Consider the following 27,936-nt stretch of genomic DNA (forward strand, 5'->3'; position numbering starts at 1 on the left):
AAACTTGTAAATATCTTAACTATTTAATTAAAGAAAAAAAAGGAGAATGTAAATTCATAGAGTTGGAATGCTTGTCTTCTCACATAACAATCCAGCAGAAATACGAAAATGATTCATTTTGATGTATATGTCTCAAGTAGGCAATTAAATTATAATCTCTCCTGTATACAGAAGACTAACATTTGGATCCAAGCATCCTAAAGTATTTACTCTAAACTCCTAGCCAGCCTTAACCACTTTTTCTTCAGATACATACATGTATTTTATAGTAAGTGAAATAACTGCAAAGGATAAATGGCATCTTCCTTGATCCATCTCCTATATCCCCCATTATTTTGGAAACTTAACAGGGTACATAATGGTGATTTGGAGATCCTGGACATACTGTGCTTCAAAGCCTTTCAAGCAAGAAGGTAACAAGTCCAGAAGCTTCCACACCTCAGTAGACCATTGGGCTTTTGGGGAAAAAAACCAGCAACATCTTTTTGCTTATTCATTCAACCAGCCTCAAAATATTTGGCATAAGCAAAATCACGATAAAACAATAACAACAAAATACTATACTGCAGTTAAGCTGAGTATGTATTACATCTAAACTATATCGGAAACACATTGCCCTTGATTTGACAACACACAGGTTATAGAAAATCAAGAACAGTATCTGAAAATACATTTCCCATCCTGAGGCTCTGCATCCATTGCTTGCTTTCTTTGCTCACCCTGCAGTGGTTTTGTGACTTGGCTGCATATTTATTACCTAGCACTTCTCTGAACCTTTCAGCACATCAGGGAGGCTTTCTAAAGCAAAGCTTTAAGTAGAACTTTTTTGTTAAAAAAACATTTTGCCCAAACCACAGGAAAAAGTCAACATTAATCAAATTTTCTGTGTGTTTTTAATATGCCAATATCTGCCTAAGTTAAATGCTCTTTAAGACTACTTTTTTCTTTTGTTTCCAACAACTCTGTTCTGTAGTGCCAAATGAAATTGCAAAATAAGATGGAATGCTTAGGAACTTACATTTCCTTCTGAGCCCACACATCTAGGTCTGTGCATTTAAACTCTAGTACAGGTTTTTTGCTCAGATATGTTTGTTGCTGTTCGGCCATACAACAATGCATAAGCACCTCTCTGAGTGATCAGAGAACATTTCTCAAGAAGATTTCACTTGTTTACTATAGCAGGTATCGAAACATCTCCCTTGTACCATTGTGAAGATTCTCCTTTTGCACATAGGTTTTCCTCTCTCAAAGGACAAACATCAGTTGCTTTCACAGCTTTGTGACTCTGTCCATATCAGGTGGGAATTCTGAAAAAAGCCCATAACAGAAATCTCCATAGGTAGCAACAGGAAACCCACAGAAATCCCACTAGGCTCTAAGATTGTACCAGGTTTTCCACATGCTCCTTAAATGCTGAAATTTCCCAGTCAAGTTTCCTTTTAAAAAAAATCCCACAGGCAGATAGTGAGTGAGGAACAAGAGGCCTCAGAGCTAGTGCACAAGCTGAAGCTCCCACAGTCCATCTCCAGCTTACAAGGAATCAGTGACTTTTATGGTGAGGGTTTTTTTATTTCTTCTCCCACTGCAGTCCAGGCCAAGGACACATATCCCATGACTCTCCTCTGAAATCTCAGGTATTCAGTGTTCCAATGAATGCTGCAGAGGGATTCAAAGTCTGATTCTTGCAGCACTAAAGATCCAAAGCAAATAACAAAAGTAGAGACAAACACTATAATATGATCATCTAAAATATGTAGCATCAACTGCAAACTACTAAAACTTTTACTGATAGCTATAGTCAAGGCATTGCTGAATTAGAGCATGAAGCTAAATGGAAGAACAGGCATTAGTATCAGGAATATTAAGACCATCAATGAAATTATTACCTTTAATGGCCCAAAGTAGCATAATTTCTCTCAGTTTTTCTCTTCCAAGTGTTTTCAAGAATGCCTGCCAACAGAGCAGATGCTGCTACAGTAAATGTTAAGGCCATGCCTGTAAGTGTACAAGCAGGTGCTTCAGAGGACGCAATCCATAGAACCTACAAGCTCCAAACTGCTCCAATACCAACTGCTTCAGAGACAAAATTTTAGAGTATTAATTTGACTTAATTGCTTATCCTCTTCCAAACCAAGATTAACAAGGTCAGATACAATTAACTGAAATCATATATGATGACCATTAATTAACTGTAATATCTTATGATTAATAATCAAAAGAGGTTACAACAAACTTAACTTTAAACACTTCTACAGTTTTTTTCATATTTATAGCTTCCATTGTTTCAAACGCTAGAAAAAAAAATATTCCCTGTGTATGTTTGGCACAACCTCCATTTATTGCTTTGCCTTTAAGTGCATTTGAAGAAGAGATGCCAACCCACAATGTAAAAAAAAGGAAGTCTCCTTCTCTGTTTTTCACAGAACGGTGCAGTACGAGAAGTGGAAGAATAAGTTTCACCACTACAGATGTGGAAACAGAAGGGTTGAAAGTCTAACTCCATCCAGAAAACATTCTGTAACTTTTTGCCTTTTCTGCCATGTTTGCTCTGCAGATAATATTGAGGGTCCTCCAAATCTTGTAAAGTTAAGGAGGTATTCAACTGCTTTTTCACTGGTAACAGAGAGGATTTCATGTCATGACTTGAAGATTCTGGGAGTAACATATTTCTTTGCCATAGTAATTTATTCTCCTTGCCCACTACTTTTCCACTTATTTTTGGTTAATTTTTTGCTTCAGTAAATACTATGCAGGAATCTCTAAAATGAAGTGTACCTGGCTTAACCATGGCACTGCAGAACTGCAGGATGTACCCAAATAATAGCTTTTATTTTAAATGTTGTCTTTAGCACAAAGACAGCAAAATTAGACCTGTATATCAGAGATTTCCCTGTTCACATCCAACAATTCAAAATTGAATAACCAGTGTGGTAAAATCCCTGTGATTGCAATTATCTCTCCTTTACTCTTGAAATGTAGCTTATACAACTAATAGTTTATACTAGAAAAATAGTCATTTAACTTTTCACATTTATGACAATGAGTGATAGTTACACTGCATTAAATAAGTGGTTTGTTCTTCTAAAAAACATGTCTAGATTTGATCAAAGATAGGTAAAAAGGGTGTCAAAAATTCTATCAGAATTGATAGGATTTCTATTGAAAAATTACCATTTATCATTGATTGAGCTAATTGAGTTACTCAGAGGCTGGGAATGTGCTATAAGGATTTTAATCCTTTCCTTTTTCCACCAGTAGTACTCAAAAGAGACCTCACCGATTCCACTACAGCTGAAGAGGTGCAAAAAACAGGTCCACTAAGGAATCAGGCCCCTGGAAACATACAGTGTTACCATCCCCAGGGGACTTGCACTATTGTGTAGCTTTCTGATGGTCTGATAATCTTGGCAGACAGACAGGCCTATTTCCCAACTCCAGCCTTTGTAACCAACACCACTGCTCCCCTTTCTCCAGAAAGGCAGCTACAAAATATGTCAAACAAACTGTCTTAACAAAAAGAATGAAGACAACCTATTTGCAAAGACAGGATGTACAAATACCTCCACATTAGTAGCAATTGAAATACTATTTTAAACTGCCAAGAGAGTTGAAACACTGATATCAATCACTATAGTTTTATGTTTTTAATATACCAAGTTAATGTGATGGAAACTCAATTAATAGACAAACTAAAAAAGTGGAAATACACATCACTTAAGTACACACAGACTTGATATTGATCTTGATCTGAATTTTTTGATAATATAGAAGGGTTATTAACCCTGCAAAACTAGAATGCAAACAGGTATTCCAGCAGGATTACATTGTATAACATTTGTAACTCAGTGTAGTAGAATGCTGCATTCTGTCAGTGAAGAGTTAGTGAATGCAATATTAGAATTATTGTGGTATCTATATGCACATTTTCCAATATAAATGGTATGTCATAAACGTAACTCATTCTACTACTGCATGATTATGTTGAAATAATATAACACGCTCATAAATGAAGAGAAATGATGTTGAATTGCTTGCTGTATTGAAATACTATTCAAGAAGATCAGAATTAAAATAGGGACACTTAGTAAATACTGCAGAATGGTTTTACTCTTTGAAAAGTATCAATTGTATGTGAAAATGAAACTGCAGAGACACCTGAATATTTATCACACCAAGTACTTCAGTCACGTTGTAGAAAATAGCCATATCAATGGCAGAAATGAGGTATGAAGTTAGCTTGCGTAGTGGCTAAATTTATAATCTGCTGAGGTGGTGGGGAAAGAAAAAAATTGCACTCTATAAATCTCCAAATGAAAAATAAAATATAGGGCTTCATATTGCCTTATCATTGAGATAAACCTATGAACTGGAGGAGCCAGACAGAAAAATGAATATGGTTAATGTGTCAGATGTGCTTTTTGTGTTGGAAAACACTCTATATGATTCAGAAACGTCACAGTTATCTGGATGTTTATATAAAACATGTTAAGATAAGATGTGAGAGAAATAGTTGTGGATGAGCAAGCAGAATTGTCTCAGGATTAGAACAGGCTTTGAAAGATGGGGTCAATTAGTTCAAATCTTGCTCTTGCCAGTAGCAGATAGTGATTTCTTGGGCAAGTAATTTCACTCAGTTTTATCTCCTCCATCTGCATAACAGATATGCTATTATTAGGTCCCTCACTGGGACGTTACGTGATTTAATAGTCTTAACATTGAGGTTCTAAGGTGTAGGGTTCTACATAAACACAACTATTTCATTTTGTCAGGTGGCAGCCCCTTTCAGCTTCCACTTGAAAATTGTTTCACTTTATAGTACTGTGTTCCTAAATGGCCTGGCTTAAAAATTGCTAGAGTTTTTTTTCCCTGAATGCATGTAACATTGTCAATTATATTGATAAAAACAGATGCAAAGAAAGAAAAATGAGGATGCAAGTAAGGTGCTAGAGGGTATGTAATAACATAAAATTGAGCAGGATGCAGAGACTACAAAATTAACACTAGCTAAGCCGATTATAGAACTAGGACAAACCAGCTAACCTGTCCAGTTATCCAGCCTTCACAGCATTGTTCTGAAGAACCACTGGGCACTCTGAGGAGTCACTGTTTCATACCAACTTAGCTGATATTACCTTGAGGAACTGAGCTACTTATCATGGCATTGGCTTGCCCAGTGCAAATTAGTCGGGGAAATACAAGAAGCAAACCTTCAAATCACCAGTCTACTAAATTTTTTTGGAAATGTTCTCTATTAAAAGCTACAAAACAGACACTCACTTTCAAGATGAGACAACAAAGAAATACAAAAGACAATTTGCCAGACACCCTCTGCCATGATCTCCATGCAGACCTTAGAGGGGAAAATTGTCCTCTCAGAGGATAAGGAAACCACTCTCTGATATCACCAAAAAGGAAATATCTGACAGATGCTTAAAACTATGCAATTATTAAACCAAAGCAAGTGAAAAGTGCTAAAAAATGACAATATCACAGGTGAAAACCTGGAGTAGTACAGCAGGATCAGAAAAAAGTATGAGTATCATCAATGTTACACAGCCCATACAATAAACATTTTTATTAAGCATTAAAAATTATTTACCACGAGTGATATAAATGCAGGGCAGGAGCCAGATGGATCTTTCAGAACAAAGCACTCATCCAGGAACAAGTCATCAAGTAAAGACACAAGTGTAATGTTACAGCCTGATTTTCCTTGCCAAAGAACTTTGCACTTATCACACCCTGCAATACTGTCACCCTCCCTCAGTGGAGCTGTCGGTCCAGCAACAAGACCTGCAGGAAAGCTGCTCCAAGTGAAAATGAAGGGGAAAAAATGGTAGGGAACTGGAGAAGTCCGTGTTATGTTTAAAAGGAAAGTAAATGAATTCCTACTTACCTCTTTCTCTACAGAACCTAAGAATGTGCTGATGAGAGACCTGCAAGGACATTTCCGAGTTCAGCATTGGTAAACATGGGCTTAGACTGTAAACTGCAAAGTTGTTCAGAAAAAAGTCTTTTAGCTCTACCTGTCCAGGGAAAATTACTTCTTGGGAAAGAATAAAATGAAAGGAGGAAAGACACAGCAAGAGAGAGAAACCCTGAGGAAAAAACCAATTGGAGTAAAATCAAAATGAGAGAAGAGATGAAGGGAGACCTTCAGTCACAGACAAGTATTTCATTGTAAGAAACCAAACATCCAATGTGAATTAATCCTTGTTGCCACTACAAGTTAGCCTGCTGCTAGTGTGAACCCTTTGGTAGTAAAGATGACATGCAACACTGCTCCTAAGAGACATTAAGGTTTTTTTCACTTGGCCTTGGCTGTACAACATGGGTCTAACTTGCAGCCTAACACCATGACATGCTCACAGGTGAGTGCAGCAGTGCCTGGATGTGTACTGCAAGAAGAGAGACAGAGGCAAAGTGAAGGGGAAAGGGTGGGGACCTCTCTCTTGTCTGCCTTGAGGCTATGCCAGCAGTTTTCTCATTACAGGCATAAACCTGGAAGCACAGCACACCAGCTCAGCAAAGCCTCTAGTACTTACAGACATTTATGGGAATTAGACTTCATGGAAAACACTAGGGATATGTCCAGTGGGATATATCTGTTTGCTCACACCCCCTGGTATCTGCAACACCTGTACCGTAGCTCATTTGGTCCTGGACTTTGAATACAGAATTTTGGTCCATGGCCCCAAGTATGGGAAATTTCAGTTTTCTCTGGCAGTCTCAGCCTCTCAGCAAAGAACATGGCTTTAGGAATGGCATAAGAAGGACACATCAATGGCAAAGGCGCTAACCAGACAGGGGACAGCATCCTGCAGGCAGCCTTTGGTTTGCTGTGCGAATAATTTGGCTGGTTGATTCCTGCTCACCTCTAGACAAAGTTTGGGAAGTATAGCATATGTCTGGGAACAAGACTGGTCAAGAAAAGCAGAGTGGAGCAGGATGTGGGAACAAGCACACTGCATGTGTGGGCAGCTTGCCCACACTCCTTCCCCTCCTGCTTCTCACATACATCCCTTCAAGGAATGGGTGTTTCCTGTTTGCTCTTTATTTTTCCTCTGGGCATGCAGGGGGAAAGAAAGAAAGGAAGCAGCCATCTTCCAGTGCCAGCTGAGTCTAATCCTTGTTGTAGCTCACTGTTACAGTGTCCAGGAGGCAGAGAGTTTTTCCACAAAAGTGCACTTTGCTGACAATCTAGAAAGGGTTCAGTCTGGAAAGGACTGAGCAGAAGGAGATCACTGCTGTGGCCAGCCAGCAAAAAGGATACTAGGAAGAAGGGCAGAGATTTCTTGTTTAAAGGAATTAAGAGGAAAGGTTTAGTGAGTGAAGAGAAATGCAGAAACACAAATCTAAATTACAGGGTGCCTGAGATGTACTGATTTCCCTGGTTCGGGAACAGGCCTTCATTTGCAGATGCAAACTGTGCTGATGCTATTGCAGGGATTAATGCTGGGATGACTAAAGGCCCTCTCTTACCTGGTAAACATTATTCCTCCTGCAATCCCTGAATTTTAAATGGTTCCTTGTGACTTTACAGGGGGATCCTGTGGAATTTTTCACATTGATGCCAACTTGGACTCACTGACAGATTTGAGGATAGCTGGTATCCAACAGGAATACAGAACATCACTGGAACCTCAGTGGATGCTGGTTGTTAGAATACTTGTCAAAACATATCCTGCCAAAAAATGCACTCACACTTAGCAGTGAGACTCTACAGCAATGTCAGGGAAGGGTAGCTTAATTTGCATTGGGTGGGTTCCCAGCATCAGAGGATGACAGAAAACCACACTGAAATTCAAATGCTACATAAAGTTCATTTCCACTAATAAACCTGAATTCAAAAAAATCAACACCATTTAGAAACATGCAAGCCACTACATTTTAAAGAAAAAGTAGATACAGTGAGAAGGAGCAATATGCAAAGTAATCACAACAGAAGGGCCCCATGACAGAGACAAGAAATACAAGCCTAGACTTGAGCACACACTGCACTATGGAAATGTTGCCTTGGAGCCAGAACATCACTGCGCTGAAGCTTCATCTCATAATAATTCTTTCCCCAAACCATGGTCTCTGCTTGGATTTCATCTTCCATTGGAGTGAATGTGGCCTTACAGCACATGCTAGAAATTAGCAAGGAACCACTAAAGAGAAAAAAGCATCCCAGCTACAACTACACTGGTAACAATTTCAAATGCAAATGTAAACATCATGGTTTTTTACCAAAGTATTTGGAGTAATGTTGCCCTTTTTTTTTCCTTTTAATCAATGTCAAAACTGTTTCAGAACCTTTGAGATGGTTTCTTCAGTTAGAAAAGAATTTTTCAGCAAAAGCTATGTTCAAAAATCTTGGCCTTAGCAGTTGAAATATTTAAATTAAATAGGGCTCTGAAGGTTAAGATTCTCAATATGTGTTTGAGACTTTACATTGAAACTTAGATATATGTTGAATTTTTCTCATTGTATTGGTTCACTTATCACTTGGATTTTTCTATTTTAGAAACAACTGTAATTTTACTAGAATACTAACAATGCGAAAACTGCAAACGGCATGGAGCAGATCTTTAGAAAGTAAAATACAGACAAAATACCAGAGAAAAGAGATGCAACAGACTGTGCAGTATTATCTTAAGTAAAACTGTGAAATTTACTGTTCTCTTATTTAAAACTGGAAGCATTAGAAAATGAACCTATCCTATCATAACAACATCACACGGTTATCAGAAATAGCTCTTCTCTAATTAGGATTTTCTCTGACCAAAGAGATCAGATGCATTAAGCAAAAGCAGTGCAGCCTAATATTTGAAAACACCCTTCAGCCTCAGTCAGTCTACAAAAACCACGTGAACATTGACAGCACTGCAGGGGTTCACACAGTGCATGACACTGACTTATCTGTAAAAGGAAGATGAAGTACAGCCAGGCAATGCATTCTGCCTTTCTCTTGGAAAAATATCACAAATTAAATTATTTTCCTTATGCACAAATAATTTCATCTCAGCTGAGTAAAATAATATTTACTAATGTACAGGATTCACATCTGAGTTTCCATGTGCCCCTGTTCTGGTAACTGCAGTTAGGGCTTGGCTTTCTGACACTCTCAGCAAGAGATTAAGCTTGTTTCAAATGCAAAAGAATGCAAATCTTCCATTTGCCTCCTCCAGTTTGGATTTTAGAGACATATAAATAACTTTGAGACTTTGGGAACAGTGCCAATTTTCACTGCTTAGTTTATGTTAGGAACACAAGTGGTACAGACAAAATAATGAAAACCAACGGTATTTTCTTGTAAATTACAGTATACTTGGAAAAATAAAATGATAATGTAGAATGTAATAAAATAAGAAGGAGTAAGAGACAAACAACCTATTGTAAAGATTTTGGCCACTGCTCTCTAAACTATCTAAAAGTAAACATGATTTTAGAGTGAAAATTTTCTTGTCATATCACTCATGTCCTAAGTAGTAGAGTCCTGCTGTCCAGACATCCTGAGGTGAAACATGTGGAGACCAAAGCAGAAGGATACACTCTTGCCCTGAGAAGTACGGCTTAGAGACATTGGGCACAGGGCTTAGATTGTTCCATGTTTGTGCCCTTTTCTTTCATCATCTTCCCTGGCCTGAAAAAAGCTGGCAAACCTTAGGCCAAATTTTGTCTTTAATGTGCAATTGCCCATGTGACTTTAGAGGAGATATGATTAGTGTAGAATTTTATACACAGAAATGAAACTACAGCTTTGAAAATGGGAACAATGACTTAAAAGTTCAGCCGAGCCTCATGCTGAGACACTTAACTGATGCATGGAAAGTCATAATAACAGCAATGAAAGATCTCCACTATAGATATATCTCCAGGAGTGGTACGTACATTAAAGTAACTGTTGTGGAAACTTTTACTCCAGAATGTGGAAAAATCTGGCCCACTGCACTTAGAAGGCATTGCTATTCCTCCTTAAGAGGACAGACAGGTGAGCATCACCTCACACATCCTGGAGTGTCATTTCCTAAGGTATATGTATATTGACAGTAGGCAATGAACTTCAATTTAAGTGTCCTCAGGAGAAAATGTTCAGTCACAACTCACATTAAAAAGAAGCAAGAGAACGAAGAACTTCATTGCCCTGGGAACTCTGCTGCTCTCCAGATGGAATGCATGGCAAGAACAGTGAGCTCTGCTTCACCTGCACTGAGCAGCCTGTGCATGCTGGGTCCAGAAGCAAACAACACTGAGACCTTGGGAACATATTATGGTCACTGATGCCTGCTAATAGTCACTGCTATTGCTACCCATGTTCACTAGATTACCTTGCACACGTTTCACCATCATTTAGCTGTGTATTTAGCCCCAGGAGACTGGGCATCCTTTTACAAAACTAAAGTCTAATCCTGCTTGCTCTGTAGGAACATAATCAGACCAATTTACTCATGTAAAAGTGTCTTTTTTTCACATGCAGAAGTCCTCGAACAGAATACCTCACACAGCACAAACAGCCTTTAGGTTCTCCTACAGAATTCTAAAAACTACATCAAACAATTCCTTTCCCCTTCTGAGGAATGGAAAAAAGTAAAATGCCTAAATTAAAAAATGTGCCCAATTAAGCATGAAGCAGAGAAAGGTTTTGTGCATTTACTACCTCTCATTTTCTTGCCTCCAAAATATTTGTTTACGTTTTTCTTTAGCTTCACTCACCAACTTTTGATGCTGTGCTAATGACACTGAAGTTGATAACAAATACCTTCTGCCTTCCCTGAGAAGAGGTGGATAGTAGCAAGCTCAGCCTGATACATTGTTCACTACTCTAAGTGTAAAGATGCACATATGTACAGGTGTACGTGCCATTCACATATTATTATTCCCATTTATAAGAAGAAATTTATATAATAAAATCCTCCCCAGTTACTTGCGCTTAGAAATTTATCACAAAGCTGCAATGCCCAGAGTTCTCCCAGAATTGTAATAGTAATCAAATATTTTCAAGGCTGCCACAAAACAACTCAATTCATAGTTGTCCTGAGTGTTCAATATTGCAATGAAAAGCACAAACTGTAGTTGGAATATGTCTTCACTATGAATGCATTGGGTCATTTACCTTAACAATGTGAACGTGCTCTCATTATTATGTTCAACTTGATTAGTGTGTAGTCTAACATTTAAAAGTGCGCTTCAGATGGAAGAAGGTATGAATGCATGATTGGTTCCTAATAAATTAAGCAACCCCCTAATGAACTGCAAGGGATCTGTAAGAAACTGGTAGACACTGGACAGAGACACTCCTCACTAGAAAAAAAATGGCAATAGCAAAGGGAAGACAGAGTGCTCTCTCCTCTCATCCAAAGAAATAGACTCCCACAGCCCACCCTAATTTGCAAAGGCTAAACAGGAATAAGTGGTATCCCTTTCAGCATTAACAGTGACAATAAAAGTAGTGAGAGGAGGTTTAGTGCTGATGCTCTGCAGCAGCATCTGCTGGTTAGTACAAAGAGAGCCAGCATGTCCTTCAAAAATTGGGAAGATACCACTGGGTAGAGAGGCATGATACTGCCCATGCTGGAATGGTCCACTGGACAGGATGCAGGATTAAGCTTAAGGAAGTAAGAGTATAGTTTGGGTAAATTGTGCCATGCCTCAGTCTCTTTCTGCCTGTAACTTGAAATTGTTGAGCATGTAAAGCTGGAGAATGGGCTTTGTGTGGTGATGAACCAGCACTAGTAAATTCCTCCTTTTCGTATTCCAAGCAGTCAAGTTTCTGAGGCTCCAAAGGCTTTTTTTTTCCCCATTCAGAAAAAGCCAGGAATAGCTATTCTGCAATAGTTTCCTACGTGAACAATCTCTTTGTACCTGAAGAGCAACCTTTTTGTTTAGTTCACTTTGAAATGAACTAAGTTAGACTGCAGAAAGGCATTCACTGGGAGGAAAAAAAAAGAAAAAAAAAAAGAAAAGTCCACTGTGAAAGGCAGTGTGGAAGAGCTAATTCAATTTAAACCCTCTCCTTTTTCCCAAAAGCATCCTCTGCCAGGTGAAACCCTCAGTGCTGGGGGAACCAGCTGAGGATGTCTATACACAACACAGTGTAGAATCCAGCTGTTTATGAAGAAGTTAGTTTAGATACAACAAGCAGTTAAGCTATAATGGCTCAGCCCTCCCAAACACCTTTACATGGCAATATTCTGCTTCCTCAGTATTGTCATACTGCTTTCAGTACCTGACCTAATCTGATCCATTCCCTTACTGCATGTCACATTTGAAGAAATAGGGTCTACACTCAGAGCAAAATAATCTTTCATCAGCCTACTAACAAGGACTTCTGTTTATATACTGCCCATGTTCCTAGCTGAATATACCAGTAAACTGCCCAAGTAACTGAAAAAATACCCATTGAACAGAAATTAATTTTTTTAATAGCTGAAAGTAAGTAAAAAGTCCCCCAAAAAATCCTATCATAGCATCCTTTCTGGCACTCCTTACAAACGGGTGTGGCTTTCTCCATTGACAAGAGGGGCACAAAAGCACTCTCAGGCACATGGTGTGATTCTTGGGGTGTCCTGATGTGGACCAGGAGTTGGACTTGATGATCCTGACGGGTTCTTTCCAACTCAGCACATTCCATGACTAAATGAATATGGTGCACATCTAAAGAGATAATGGAATGGACACTGCTGAAAATTTGGCTTATGATTTTGGAGAAACTGCTCCACGCTTCAATCTTCTATAAAACAAGAGTGATGATGCATTTTGGTAATGATAAAGTAAAACATGGAGTTCTAAGGGCTTTATGCTATTGCTACTTCTCAAATTAGCATAAGAGGTTCCTTGGGGAAAACCCCCACACTCAAACCAAACAAGTGGGGACACAGGCATTCTTCCTGACACACAGTTGATGCAGCTTTAGGTTGAGTCAACCTTCCATTTTGTTATGCACAACTAGAGCTTCACATTTCCTTATGGCCTACATTTTTGGATAGTTACTGGATAGAGGCAAATTCAGCTAGTCAAGCAACCATGACTGCTGCATATAACTACACCTCTGTGCCCACTACAGCACTGTGGCTCCTGGGATCTTTTGGCTACAATGCTCTGGGATCTGTGGCTGCAGCTACATTGTGTTTGTTCTTACCAAACCCAGTTTTTATGACTCACAGAAACTCACATGTGTGTGTGAATTACTGGCTTTTCAATTGACAGCGAGGGAGCAAAAAATCATCTACGAAAGAAAATCTTACCTTCTTACATTATAGTCTCACACATTTTACTATGTGTTTACTGTCAGAATGTGTTGCAGTTAATACCTGAATCTCTGCCAGACTGCTGACAGACAGAATATGATCTATCTTAAGGTTTGGGCTTCTTTTGTGAAGTGACAACATACAGTATGCAGTAATTGAAACATTAATTTGACATAGCTATACGTTTCAAAAACATTCATAGATTCCTTACATTTTTTATTCTCTTATCAATTCCAATCAGCAAATGCATGATCATTGATGCCTGGAGTTGCTACAGCATATTTAAGATACAAAAATTATACGAAATATTTATTTGACTGCAGTTGTTAAAATGGTGCTTTGTTGTTTAGTAACTTTAGATTTACCTATAGTTCCTCTTAAAATCAAACACAAACCTGAAATCTCTCCACACATCATTACAAAGGACACTAAAAAATCAGAGCAAGGGAGCACAGTGGAAATCTGATAAACTTTTTCAGCTAGTTACAGGCTTATCTCTCAAAAAGGCAAACAAAAGTAAATGAAAGAGGTCTAGATTCAAGTCACAGTAGAATTTTCCTGCCCTCACTTTCACAGTACAATTTCTTCACTCCCCAGGTTTTACACAGCATGTTTATACTTTTAAAACTTCAAAATGATCCATATATTGCAGGGGACTTAAATGACATGCTCAAGGCATCCTAGGGCATTCTCTACCCTATTTCTTTTTTTGTATCTCCTGGAGCCCAATTCTTTAAATGACAACATCAAAATCATTACATTCTACTGCCTTCATGGCTGTTGCAGTTTTCTGATATTCCCCGTCTATTTTAGAGCATACTGTGAGATAGCATTGGATTATGTAATGAAAATCCTCAAACCAAAAAAAAACCCCACCACTCAAAAAGGCCTCTTTATCTTCATTTTCTTCATTGTCAGCTAAGGTGCCAATCAGATATACACTCTAATTAAAAACAATGAAAATTATTAATTTTTCTGCCTTGATTCCTTTGAACTTGCATGTGCTAAAGGAGAATACTTGTACTTTTGCAGGATGGTAAAACACAGCCACCAGAAAATCTTAGTCTCTAGTCAGACCTATTCAACTCTTTTTTTTTCCCCTTCACTGAGCTTTGCATAAAGCTAACCCAAACCCGCATGGATTTCTATAATATCCAAAAAGAATGACAATGAGTGATGTGATGTAGGTGGAAACTGCCTGAAGAAACCTAAATTGTAACAGGAAAAAAAAATTGACATTTTAGATTTTAAATGTTACACAGTTTTTATAAAGCTTCAGTCAATTTATTTTATTTATTCTAATGAAGAGCATTACAACTGCTTTACTGCACTGAAGCAAGCATCGATCACACCATTAATCACACCTTGTGAATAGTCACAAATCAAGTCCTAACAGCAAGCACTGAATCAGGAGCAATGAAGCATAAACTCCTTCACAATTTATGATCTCTCCAATTGCATCTTTTCAACCATTAAATTGCAAGATACCATAAATTTTTATCTTCTTCACTTCAGTCACATTATTGATTCTGCCTTGTGAAATATAGAATAGCTGTAAATCTAGGCTATTGAATTAAATTTAAAGTCTTGACTTCAGAAAAGAAACCCAACACACTGCCATGGCTGTTAATTTACACTGAGGAACAAATGATAGAAACATTAAAATTTAAATGGACAACAGGGATTTCAAAGAGCCATAGTTCTGTCAATCCTAGTCCTTGTCAACCTTGAGGGTTTTTCTTTTAGCCAAATTTTAGATTGCAGAATATAATAAAATGAAAGCTCCAGGTAGATGCAGAACAGATAATTCTTGCAAACAAGTGAATGATGAAGAGGTTAAATCAAAGCCACTGAATAAACGTTTAGATTTAAATAACTCCACTGAATTCAGTACAATTTACCTAATTACAAGGCTGAGGTGCTATAATACAAATAAAATCAGCATAGTAGTGATAGCATATTTTTACTTCACTTTACTAGTGAAAAGACAGTTCCTTTAACATGCTTGCAAGACTCACTCTTGAACATTTCAGGCAGGTTCTTCAGGGAATTGTGCATCCAACAGAAATGAAAAAGAGCATTCTGAAGTGGAAGGCTTTATGAATGGGTGGGAACAATACGTGCAGAAAGAAATGGAAGCTCCCAAGGAAGTGGAAGGATGTTAAAGTAGGCTTGTAAAATATGTTTTGGAAGAAAACACGGGATGTTACCTGAATTTCCAGGGTACTGCTAGAGGAGGGGGAGTTTCATGATGCTGTTCTGTGAAAGCACTGCCTGGCCAAGGCCAAATGCCAGGTGCTGGCTGCTGCTTTCCAGGTGCTTGGACAGAGCTCACGGTCCTCTCCAAGACTCCAAGGTATTTCTGCCTTCTGCTCCGGAGAAACCAGTTACCATCACCAAAAGCTCAGGAAGACATCAACCGTTATACAATTTATAGGATTCAGAGGCTGAAATCAACTTTCTGGCATGCTGCTTACCTAAATCCCCATGGAATGAGAAAGATGGAAAAGGCCATATAGCTATTGGCCACTGGGAGGAACAGAAGCAGAGTAGACAGTGCTGAGAAGCAGTGACTCACCTCTGTCCAGGCCTCCCACATCTCCCTGCCCAGCCGTGGTCCCTGTGTCTCGGCTTCCGTGTGGAAAAAGTGCACAAAGGAATTTTCCCCTTCCAGGGAGCCAGCAGGAGTCTCACCCCATGGCCAACCACTATAGCTGTGTTGGATAAGGAGAAGGAATTGGGAGATGAAGGAAACAGAATGGAGGACACAGCCAAAGCAAGAGCTGGCAAGGCAGGTAGGCCCCTCAACATGTCAAGGGTGTGGAATGGGGAATTTAATCTCCAGGAGCAGTTCCATTTTGGGACCACTGTCAGGACCAAGCTCCTTGAGCTCCCAGCAGTGACTGTATATTCCTCTCATGCCTGTGGAAGGAGGAGGCTGGGGTGGAAACAAGGGTGGGAGCAGGTGAGATGAGTCTGGCAAACAATTCAAACTCAGGGGAAAGGTGAAACTAGGGCTCATTAGCCCAGGCTCTGTTGACATATTCCAAAGCTGCCTAGAGGTACTCAGCTGTTTCTCAAGCCCAATCCTAGATATATTTAATCATGCAAATCACATCAACTAAAAGGGTGGTCTGAAGAGTTTGTGGGAGCATGGGATAGATCTAAGGGGACTGCTGATCCTTATCTGACCAGCAGTAACCTCCCTTTTATTTCCTCCATCAGCTTTTCCAGCCCATGAATAGTTATTGCCCATTTTTTTCCACATAGAAAAATTTTGCCAGACGTACGATTTGCAGCTGGTTTTATGCTTTAACTTCAGCCCACAAGCTCAAGAATCAAGACGAACATAATCCTTAAAGAAAGGAAAAGTAGTAATTGCAAAACTCCAATTCAAAACTCAACTCTGTAACTTCTTACACAACTTACTAGTAGCACTGCATTTCTTTTTCAGTACAATATCATGCCATAACAGACCATACTATTTCAGGTAGAAAAGTCATTTGGCACCACACTTCACAGAGGTATAGCCCTCCCTACACCCCCAACCCCTGAATTTATAACAAAAGTATGTTGTAAATTCTGACACACTACAGGTGGCAATGTTGGTGACAATGTTACACTTATATCCCCATATGCTAATTGCACTGTGCTCCCAGGCTGCCGTTTTTCACTAAGGAAATGAGTGCTCACTGCTTGGGATTGATGTGACCCAAACTAAGAAATGAGTAACTGTTTGCTTTGTTACCATTTCCCCAGTGCCAGCATCAAACACCTTCATAGTGCTTTTCATTAGAACAGCTATTTTTTCTAGCCCAAGGAGAAATGCATTTCAGTACTGACTGAGCCAATGCCCAGCAGAATCCTTCTACGTTAAACCTCGTACAAATACAGAGTATTTTGTAGGTTCAAATTAGATAACTTACTATCAGATTCCCCACTCAGTTATGCCAAAGAAACACACTGTTCTATGGATTCTGTATTGTGTTTGTACCATCTATGGGCTTTCTATTCCTACTGCTTTGTTTTTTACTGTCACTTGGACTTCAATGCTCTGCCTTGCAAACTTCCCTGAGTCATGCAGTACCTGTCCAAAACATGCTGCTGTTTCTCCTCTTACTCATATCTGGAAAGGAATATCCACTTCCCTTTTAACATCTGGAACATTTTCAGGCCAAAGAGTAAACTTGTATTTGGTCAAGGAAGTAAACGTGAAGGCAATTGTATTGCTCTTTTTACTTTGATCAGTAAGTTACTAAATTCCATATAATAATCAATTAGCTAGAAAACAGAACAAAAGCTGAACACAAAAGACATGCTACTTCCAATTTATATTTCTGGCACATAGTAATAGAAATGGCCAATCTGAAATGGCCACAGGCTCAAACTTGTATCCAAAAGTTTAAATATTATTGTCAGACTTATCTCAAAATTCTTTGACTTGCTTTGGTCTGAATGGTTGTTTTTTTTAATAGAAGAAAAGACATGCACGTCTGAAGCCCCTGGACATATTGTTTTTGCTGCAAGCAAAAATTTTCATGTTTATAGTTTCTTTTGTTTAATTTCCTATTTCAAGTGAAAAATAAAAAGCATTAATCAACCAAAATGCCAGATTCCAATAAGAAAAAGCACAAACCTGTAGGGACAAGTAGTGCTTTCTCATAAAATTTTTTAATTTTTGATTGTGAATGAAAATTGAATCCAGACCAGTGAAGCTTTCCTTGCTACTATGGTCCAAACTAAATAAAAAAGAAGGAATTTAAGGAAATACTGAGATTGATACGTCTCTTACTAAACTCTCAGAAACATCTTGCTCCTTAAAATTTGGGTTGCCAGGGGTAAAAAAAAAAGGTAAAAAAGAGGGGCAGGGGCAGTAACAATTGTCTAGAAACAACACTCTTGTCAGTAGATCAAAAACGCTGCTCAGGAATTTTGATTTTCCTAGAAATATTATGGCTTGCGGAGACCAATAACTTGTAACAATGGAGAACTCTGAGGTGGCCATAATGTGAGTAAAGTATGGGAAATACAGTGCAAAAGATGTGGCCAAGGATGGTATTTCTGCAGGAATTAAAAACTGCAGGGACGGGGACATTCTACTAGTAAGAGAAGGCACGGTAAATGGGAAACCACTAATTATTTCCAGGCTCTTAATTTATAATGATTTAATTAGATGTAATTTGTCATATAGATAACTAAACTTAAAAATAACAAACCATCACTATTTCTTCTTGTGGAAAAACACAAATGAGAAACTTTTCTTCATACAATACCTCTGATGTGGTATGCTTCCTGTTAACAAGTTTAACACTCAGACACGTGCATTTTCAAATTAAATATACTTCACAGAACTAAGAAGACAGGCATCAGCAGGCAATCCTGTATGAACAGGAAGCCTCAAACAGGAAAACAGCAATAAGAGAGAAGCTTTAGTGAAGAACCTCACAAACATTCCACTGACAATAATATAATAAACATCCAGAACTCTAGTCCCATTTTTAAACTTTCACAAGTAATAAATTTTAAAACACTATCTGAGGTCAGACAAGATCTGAGTGATCAATGGAAAAAAGTTACACTCCTAAACTCAGAGCTGGAATGTGCGTACCCAAGGATTATGAGACATAGTCTTTGAATTAGTAATTTTTTGTAGTGGGACTACACACACATTCACTCCTGACAAAAACAAAACAAAACAAAACACACAAAACCAAAAAAACCCTCGCCTTCCATTAAATATGTAAGTAAAACCACAGCCCTGATTCCCAGATAGTCTGGACACCTGTGTGCTTAATCTGGATGTGGCCTTTACTGTCTGAATAGTGGTCATTACACTTGTCTATTGGTGTAGACACAGCATCTGAACTTCACTTTGGTTTGCCCCATAGAGCATAAAGATTTTCTTATAAAATAAATAAAGAATCAACTTCATATCCCTCTTTCATAAAACAATTATGCCCCTAATAAGGCCTGCATAACAGCTGCTAGGATTACTTTGTGCACTTAAACGAAAAGTCTGGATTCAAAGAGAACACAACTTTCAGGAATTTAAAAGTCAGACCCAGACCTGAATTTGTCTTGTAAACTGTTCACAAAGCCTTGGTTTTACTTCTGCCTTCTCTTCTTCACAGCTGAACAATTTGAACGAGAAAGTTTTCAAAAAAACTCAAGTGAGTTGCTCTGAAACTCACTACAAAGTATAATACCAGGAATTTTGCAAAAAATCTCTGATTTAAAAATTATGGCAATTTTGGTCTAGTTATCTATATGTTCTAGAACCTTTCTAGATTGTAATTCCTACCATTTTCCATTAGCTTTTTTGATCAGGTTGGATCTGATTAACTAAACCTTCCCACTTTTGAACAGTGCCAGAAAGAATCAGTAATTCTCTGTGAGAATTCACCTCTGCCTCTACTCTTAAAATAGGAGAGTAGTAGAAAATGGGGTAGTGCTCAACACCAGGAACAAATGGCCACTGTCCTCAGAGTGAACTGAGGTTCTAAGGACCCAAGAACCATCTGACACCGTGAAACACAGAATTATGTGTAGCTGCCCTTTCCTGATTATGTTAGGAGGAAGTGCTTGTGTACCAGAATGAGCTCTCTAGCATGACAGAGCTCTGTGATATGGAAAGGTGAATACTACAGCACCCTTTTAATGTTCTTTCTCTAGGAAACAACAGAATATGTTTGAAGGTGTGAGAAGAAAGACTGTCAAGCAGTGAAAAAGACATACCCATTGTGCAGCAAGAAAAGCAGTCACTGTGCGGCAGCAGCAAACACTACAGGGTTTGCAGCAAAGGCTGTGATTGGGCCTTCCATGGCTACGACCAGAATCAGCAGCCTGTGAAGAGCAGCAAACTGCTCTCTTACAGAAAACACAGGACTCCCCAAAGTTTTCCTTGGTCTTCAGAAGGATCTAGACTTGCACAAAACTGTTCTCAGCCAGATGTCTGCAATATGACCATATGCAGTCCCATCAAATAGTAGTAAGCAACAGAAGCAAACACTTTTTTGTATATAGTTATTTTCTAAATAGTTACAAGATGCATAAAAAGATGTTTCTAATGTGACCTGTAAATCAACATTTGGTAAGCAACAAATTAATTAGCAAAATTTCTTGGAGAATGTGAAAACCTTGGCACAGCAATATTTTAGTCAAATCTGGAAAGGATCTGTAGTAAACTGCAATAAAATCCTAGCAAATTAAAACATAATTTTTAAGAACTGATGTCAGTGCAGAGATAGCAGTATTTCATGGAGGGAAAACAACACTGAATATAAAGCAGAAAAATGCATGAGAATACAGACATAAATAAAAATCCCTGGCCCAGAAGTTATACCAGGTCACATAACACCCATCTGTTGTATTTCTTGCTCATAAAGGAGTCCATTTTCACAGCTCTGCAGATTTTCCAAGACAGGCTCTTCAGATTATGACTAACATGGAAAAAAAAAACCCAGACAAAACCTTTTTTTCCTCTTCCAAAGGAAGTATCTTGACTCAAATTAATTTGTGGTTTAAGCACTGGCTACAGATGGCAGCAGAATCTTAGAGAGTGAGCATATAAAGGGATACAGGCAACAGAAATGAGATGGGATTGATGCTTGCCTTAAAAAAAACACCTATAAAAGGTAAGTTTGGCTTGATGAATGGTTTCTGCATGTATGACATTTTAGTGACTGCTGAATGTAGCAATTCCTGGCAGGGTGATGATGGTGAAGTGATGCTGGGAGCCAGAGACAGTGTTGGAAACCAAGAAATGATGGGATCTGCTCAGCTCTATAATTTTGGCTGAATATACCAGTGAGCATGAGTCACATCCTTCACTCTGCAATATTTGTCTGGTTGATTGATAGGAGAACACCAAAGGATCTTGCTGAAGGTAGTTCTCAAACTCAGATATTAAAAAGATTCACTATGAATGTACATCTTCTTTGTTATATGTTGTTCAACGTCTTTGTTCTGGATTGCTTTGAATATCTATTTTGTCATTCAGTAAATGTTTCCTTTGGTGCTCAAAAACAAACAGCCTTTCTTCATCATGGCTGAGAGAAGACAATATTTGAAGTCAGAGTCATTAATTAGGTAATCTTAGGCTGAATGTGTCCATTACAGGAACATTTTACTTCTCAGCAGGGGTATTTCAGAGACCACTAAGCAAATATAGTGAATTTTGTAATGGCTGTTCAGGCAACATGTCTTATCTCAAAACATTTATTGATTATTGGGTTCAATTATTGCAATTCTGAATGACGTTAACATTGCAAAGTCAGCCCTATTAGCTAAAGACAGTTTTAGTCAGCGTAAAGGAGAAAGCATGGCAAAAGCAGGTGGAAAAACCCTAGAAGACTGACTCTACAGTAAAAATTGGTAAATGTGAGAAATATTGAACTGGACACTTGGCAAAAGATGGAAAGGACAGACCTACAGCTCCATAGCATTTGTCATGTAAGGTGGGGTTGTGACTGCCTGTATTTCACTGCACAAGTAAATTCATGAATAACATGACCTATTTTAGATGCAATAGCTGTTATTTACTACTCAGATTTTCTCCAGAGGTAACAATTGTTCTCTGATTATCAGTTGAGAGAACACTTTATTACATTTCCCATTTCTCTACATTTGCTTGCTTGCCTAGACTTTAATAGCTAAAATAAAGCATCATTAGTCTAGGGCAGAATTGTCAATGGTAAAAAAGAACTAGAGGCATGTGGGAAGGGCAAGAAAACACTTCTATCACTGGAGCATGCCCTCAAGCCAGGACTATGTTAATAAACTATCTGTCTCACACCCCCTGCATGCTACCAGGCTGCAGGCTCTGCTTAGATTTAGCCAACAGTGAACTTTTCCTGGGTGCCAGAATCAAAGTAGCAGTGGCTGTGGAACAACATTGCTGTTATCACCTACCACTACTGACAATTTTTAACTGATTCAGAAATTCTGTTGCAGAACTTTCAAATCAAAACCATATAAATAAGCTCGAAATGAGACAACACACCTAGTCAAGTTTCAGAAGTTATGTTCCTCTGGAACAACCTGCATACATGTTGCAATCCCCCAAGGCTGCAGAAGAGAAATAACTGTACATACTCAATTAAAAATGGGTATGATGCAGATGTTTACCATACTCTGATTTTTATGATTTCATACATGAAACGTGCCTGACTGCTGAAGACTGCTTTACTATTTAACAGCATGACAGGCAGATACCACATTTTCCATGGCACTGTACATTTAGTTTCTTGGGAGCAAACTTGCATCACTGTATAATTAGACAGTTATATTTAAGTGCACCTGCTGTGTCAATGACTCTTCTCCGTGCCTTGACATGTCAAATCTGAAATTAGCCTGTGCCTTCTAGAAATGTCTGTAATAAAGGGTGAGGAGGTGTTTTTCTGTTAGGGTCAAATCCTGCAGGCATCGCACCTGTAACACTGAACTCACACTTAGATACACTGATCCATCTACACAAGCTTTATAGCCTTCAGCAGGGCAGATATTTGCATTTTTTTTCTCTGTCAGTTCAGTTGTAATGACAACAGAAAGACAAAATGGTGTTGAGTTCACACTGGAAAAGCAAACAATTGCAAATCCTTCACATGTAAGCATGTTCTCCTTACCTTTCTGTTCTCTCACCTATAAAAAACACCTTTGAAAATCAGGTTGGACAGCAAGGAGTGGAAATTCTGTTTTTATTGTTACCCATACTGTGCCATTCTGAGTAATGAGAGTAATAGTTTTAAAGTTGCACTATCAAAATATAGGGAACATACATATCACAAAGTATGACTGGATTTGCTCTTCACAAGTGTCCGTCCAGATTTGCTTCAATGCACAAAAATGAAACACTAAAAATACTACCAATATCATCTCTGTCATAACAGAAGTAGTAATGACAAATAGTGGGAATTTATATTAATGCTATAACTCTGCTGGCAGAACTTCACCTAGCATATTTACTTACTCGATCTTTTGGTTTAACATATTTAACTACATATGGCATTCCTGAATTACAGCACAAAGCTAAGAGTACTGAGTGCTTCTAATTCCCATTGACTTGCCAATGCAGTGGAAAGGACAGCTAGCACTTTGCAGGGTGAGAATGCAGCATTTTCCTACGTCTATTTCCTTTCCTAGCTCTCCTGTAGCAGAATCTCCTAATGTGTATTCCAGATGGCTTTTGTTTCAAGTGCCATTCCTCCCAAGTCCAACTGCTTATAAACTCCCTATAGATTACAGTCTGGAGGCTGAGAATTTCTGCTTCAGTCTACAGTGACAAAATCTGTAGACACTTTAATTTGTGTATTGGTAGTTGCAGTGTTATAACACAGACCCTCTTAAGGCTGCAGTATATTGAACAGAACCCGTAAATATTAGAAAAGGCACTGATTCAGCTCAGTGTTTCTATTACCAACGAGATTGCTTAAATTTCTCAGCAGCAACTACTTCACTAGTAATGAAAGAAACACACCAAAAAGATACAATTTTCATGTCCTATCTGCTGCAAGAACTAGTCTCAAAATCAAGTACAAATGAAACCACCTGACTGGGTTGGCTCACTTTCAACACACCAGTCTCCCTTGACTTTGCCAAAGAAATGTTCCGAGTCTCACACTGTGAACGACAGAATATATGACTCCAGTGGCCCATAAAAAGAAGCAGAGAAAATGGAAAGCTGGCAGACAATGTCATCTACCGGCAACAACTGTATGACTTTATAAATCTTTTCTGTTGTTCCTGCTCCAAAGGTGCAGCTTCGAGACCAGAAATATTTGTAACTGCACACATGCATTGTAGGTAAAATGTACTCTCATTTATTTTGTTTTCCTAATGAAAAAAAAATGGAGGGCTAATTTCACATCTGACATACAGGTGTGACTCCACAAAAGTCAATGAAACAGCATCACTTGATGTAAGAATAAATTTGACCCAGAGTTCTTGTTTCATTTTAACTTATCAAGACAAACCCAGAGCTAAAATTAGCTGACAGTAGAAGTCACATGGCAACATGAATAAATCTCTTCCCACTAGTTCTGTGAAGATGCCTCTGGCTGTGAACCACAGCCATCTGTGGGCAATAATCCTGTCTATCTAATAAATATCAGGCAAAGTCATAAATTACATGAGACTGCACCATACATTAGAATAAAGGAACAATGACAGATGGCAGAAAGCCCATGAGGTCACTGCAGGGGTGAGTAGAAGTGTGCAAAATGTAGCAAAGGAACTGCTAGGAAATGTAGGTACATACAGTTTTCAAAATATTTTGCAAAGACTAAACAAATGATCAGTAAACTGCAGAATATACAGGTAAAGAATCACCTGCCTGTGCTGCCATTACACAGAAATGGAAATGCACCTGTGTCTTTCACCCTAAGACCATGACAACCATTAAGTCTTTCCTATTTAATAAGAAGTGGAAAGGCACGCAGCCTGAAAGAGGTTTTGGAGAGAAATTGTGTTCAGGAATTATGCAGTGTTCTACATACTTTTTCTGCCTGAAAAATGAGAGTGACACAAAATGAAGGAGGATAATGATGAGGATGGAAAATGCCTGTTGGGAACAGCTCTAAAATTCACTTGACATTTGGTAGAGGTAATCTTCTGTGGTTCTTCCCAGACACCACAGAATCAACCTGGAATATGTGAAATCAGACCCTGAAACTATTAGAAAGCCAGATAACAGCTAATTAAACTGACAAGGAACTTTAGATATTGAGATCTGACCTTCCTACCTTAAGTCTGTCCATAACTTTAAAATGCATAATACTTATGCATCTAAAATTAAACATTTCTTTTGCAGCAAGCTAGCCTGATGCTTTGATTAATCTGGTAATTTTATTTTTGAGGTCCAGCTGGAGTCAAGTGTATTCACACAGTGTCACTTCTGGATACTGTAGATAGAGATGCCACTCAAAAACGGCTTATTTCAATCCCTGGAAGTCTTACTGAAATACCTTCATTACTTGGTGTGGACAAAACTTCACCAAAAGGAGCAAGAACTCATTGTCATGGCCACATGCATGTTTCTAAGCAGCTGCAACATTTGTTTGAACAAGGCCCATAAGAGTGTCCAAGAAAAACCAGGTTTTTTCCTACAAAGCACTACAGTGGTTTATCAAATGAACAATTATGTCCTGCATATCTTGCAAAATATACATTAAATGAAAACATCTTGATGATTTCTCAGGTGTACTGCATATCATGGGATCAAGGTAATGGTCCACTTTCCATTTTAACTGGATTTTCCCCTGCTTCTACCCCTTTTACATCTTCTACTTATTCTCTTTGCCCCTAAAGTTTGTCTTTGCTAATCCCATGTTAGAGAATTTTTTTCCCCACTTATGAACATGCAGACAAGTAGGGTCTAAAACCATTCCTTTGAAACTGGAAACCCCCCCCCCCACCACCCTTAAACTGTATTTTCTCAACATTAACCTCCAACTACTTGGGTTAAAGACTTCATATTGTTTCATATACTGATTCTCAAAGAACACTGGCAAATACACCAATGGAAATTTAATCCTCATGTTTTTTCTATGCCTGTTACAGTCACTACTGGCATATTTTGCACATCACTGACTCCCCACACTCTCCCTACAGAACACAGTCCCATTTACACTACCAATAACATAATCCAAAGACACTGGAGATCTCATAGGCACTGCCTGAAGTGCAAATGCCAACATACTTCAGTGTTAATATGTTTATCCCATGGATTAATCAAGCTCTGAGTTGATATTTATAAATCTGACAGTACTGCTTATGTGCAACAGTGTTAAAACACTAGATAACTGTTTCAGGATCGGGGTTTCATCCACACTACGGGTGAATATTACTTCTGAAAACCTTTCCAATAGCACTTACAAAAGTGTTGCAAAATATCTGATAATTGAAATCTTTCAAAATACTTCTGGAAAACGGATACATCAATAGTTACTAAGATTGAAGAATGCACTATTATTCTCCAAAAAAGAAATAATACATGAGAGTTTTATCAGCCTTTAACAATAAACAAAATGCACTGGAATATTCAAGCCAATTTCACTGCTTGGGAGAGTAATCAACACCCAGAAAATTAGGACAAAATTTTCTGACTGAGCCACAAATTAACTGCACTGCATTACAGAACTGAGAAATTACACTTTAGATCACACTTTACAAAACCTGAGGCGTTCATTAAAGGACAGGTGATGGTTTAAGGCAGTTCCAAATCTCCTCCTAGGGCACAGGCATCACGTGGTATATTTAAGTCATCTGGAGACTGTAAAGGGAAATGTCGTATCCATCTGCCCCCTATTCACACCAGCCAGCAGGCAGAAGCCAGTCCAAAGTACACACAGATATATATTAAAAGACATGGTCATGGCTGCTGCTGCGTCCTCCTACTTCTGAGGGGAAAAAGGAGGCAAAAATTTTCCAAGCAAAGCTTTGGAAACTCCCAGAGTTGAGACTTTAACATCGAACAATGCATTAAGAATATCTGGGAGGGAAAAGCCTGTGCTGGCAGATAGGAGGACTGGATGATCTACAATGGTCTGATCCATTTTTAAATTCTATCATCAGATTTGTCCTCAAGTACAAACCCTCTAGGAGTTTCTTGGGGGCGGTGTATCCTTCCACAACCCCTACTGCGGGCTCGGGCTTAAAAGCCACAATAGAGTCCTTAGAATCTAACAACAAGAGCTATTCTAGGCCTGGTTAGGAAAATGGGATTTAAAGGAAGTTTCTACTATTGTGCAAAATTAGGGCAAAAAAATCTCCTTTCAGATAAGCAACAAAGTATATCAATTCCAACAGTTTGCTCTCCTGCTGTTGTATCCATCATAAAGAAAGACAGTCTTTCTATGGTGAATAAAGGTGATCGTCTAATCAATTAAGATTTCATAGAAAATACGGAACAATTCATCTGTCTGCCCCACCCTCTTCCCAGGTTGAAACAGGACCTTTCCACTTTACTCTGCATGTCACTTTTGTTAAAATGACAGGCACCTCACAGAAAACACCAAACATACATGTAGAGAGAGAAGAATTCCCATTTTGAGATCCACCATACAAGTGAAGGTTTTTGAGCTATGAATTTGATTGCTCTATGTATTGGACAATGGCTTCTAGAGAATGATATGTACCAGTTTTTGTATATGCAGTTATTTGGGTATTACAGTCTGATAATGATTACACTTATTTTGATTACACCAATATTATTAAAAGTGTTTGTGAAGCTGATACAAAGTGTGCACTGCACAGAATTCATTGACCTCACTAATGACCATGGCAGTTCACCAATTCAGTTGAACATGGTCAGCATCTCCACCAAGCACAATCTATTTCAGGCTATCATGGACTGTGGTGGACTTGGGTTATTTTACACTTGTTGAAAACAGACCTTTCAGCTGAAGTTTGAAAGTTGATTCCCTGTAGCCATAGGCATGTAATGTGTTAGTCATTCATTTATCCTATTTTACTTGAAGATATCTTAGAGACTTCCAGCTCCACCACTGAGACATGAAGAAACCCCAGATGTTCACGTGTATTCACAGTCTTAAGGTTAACATTGCTTCACAATGGCATTAACTTTGTTGGTGCAGCTTTTATGCTGCAGCTTTAGTCTCTAATGACAAGAACAATGCCAGAGCACAGCTAAATTTTCTCTTTATCTGGCTTTAAACTGGAAATAAGTTCATGATTTGGGATCTCTCCA

Source organism: Pithys albifrons, chromosome 8, assembly GCF_047495875.1.
Source record: "Pithys albifrons albifrons isolate INPA30051 chromosome 8, PitAlb_v1, whole genome shotgun sequence".
Taxonomy (NCBI): domain Eukaryota; kingdom Metazoa; phylum Chordata; class Aves; order Passeriformes; family Thamnophilidae; genus Pithys; species Pithys albifrons.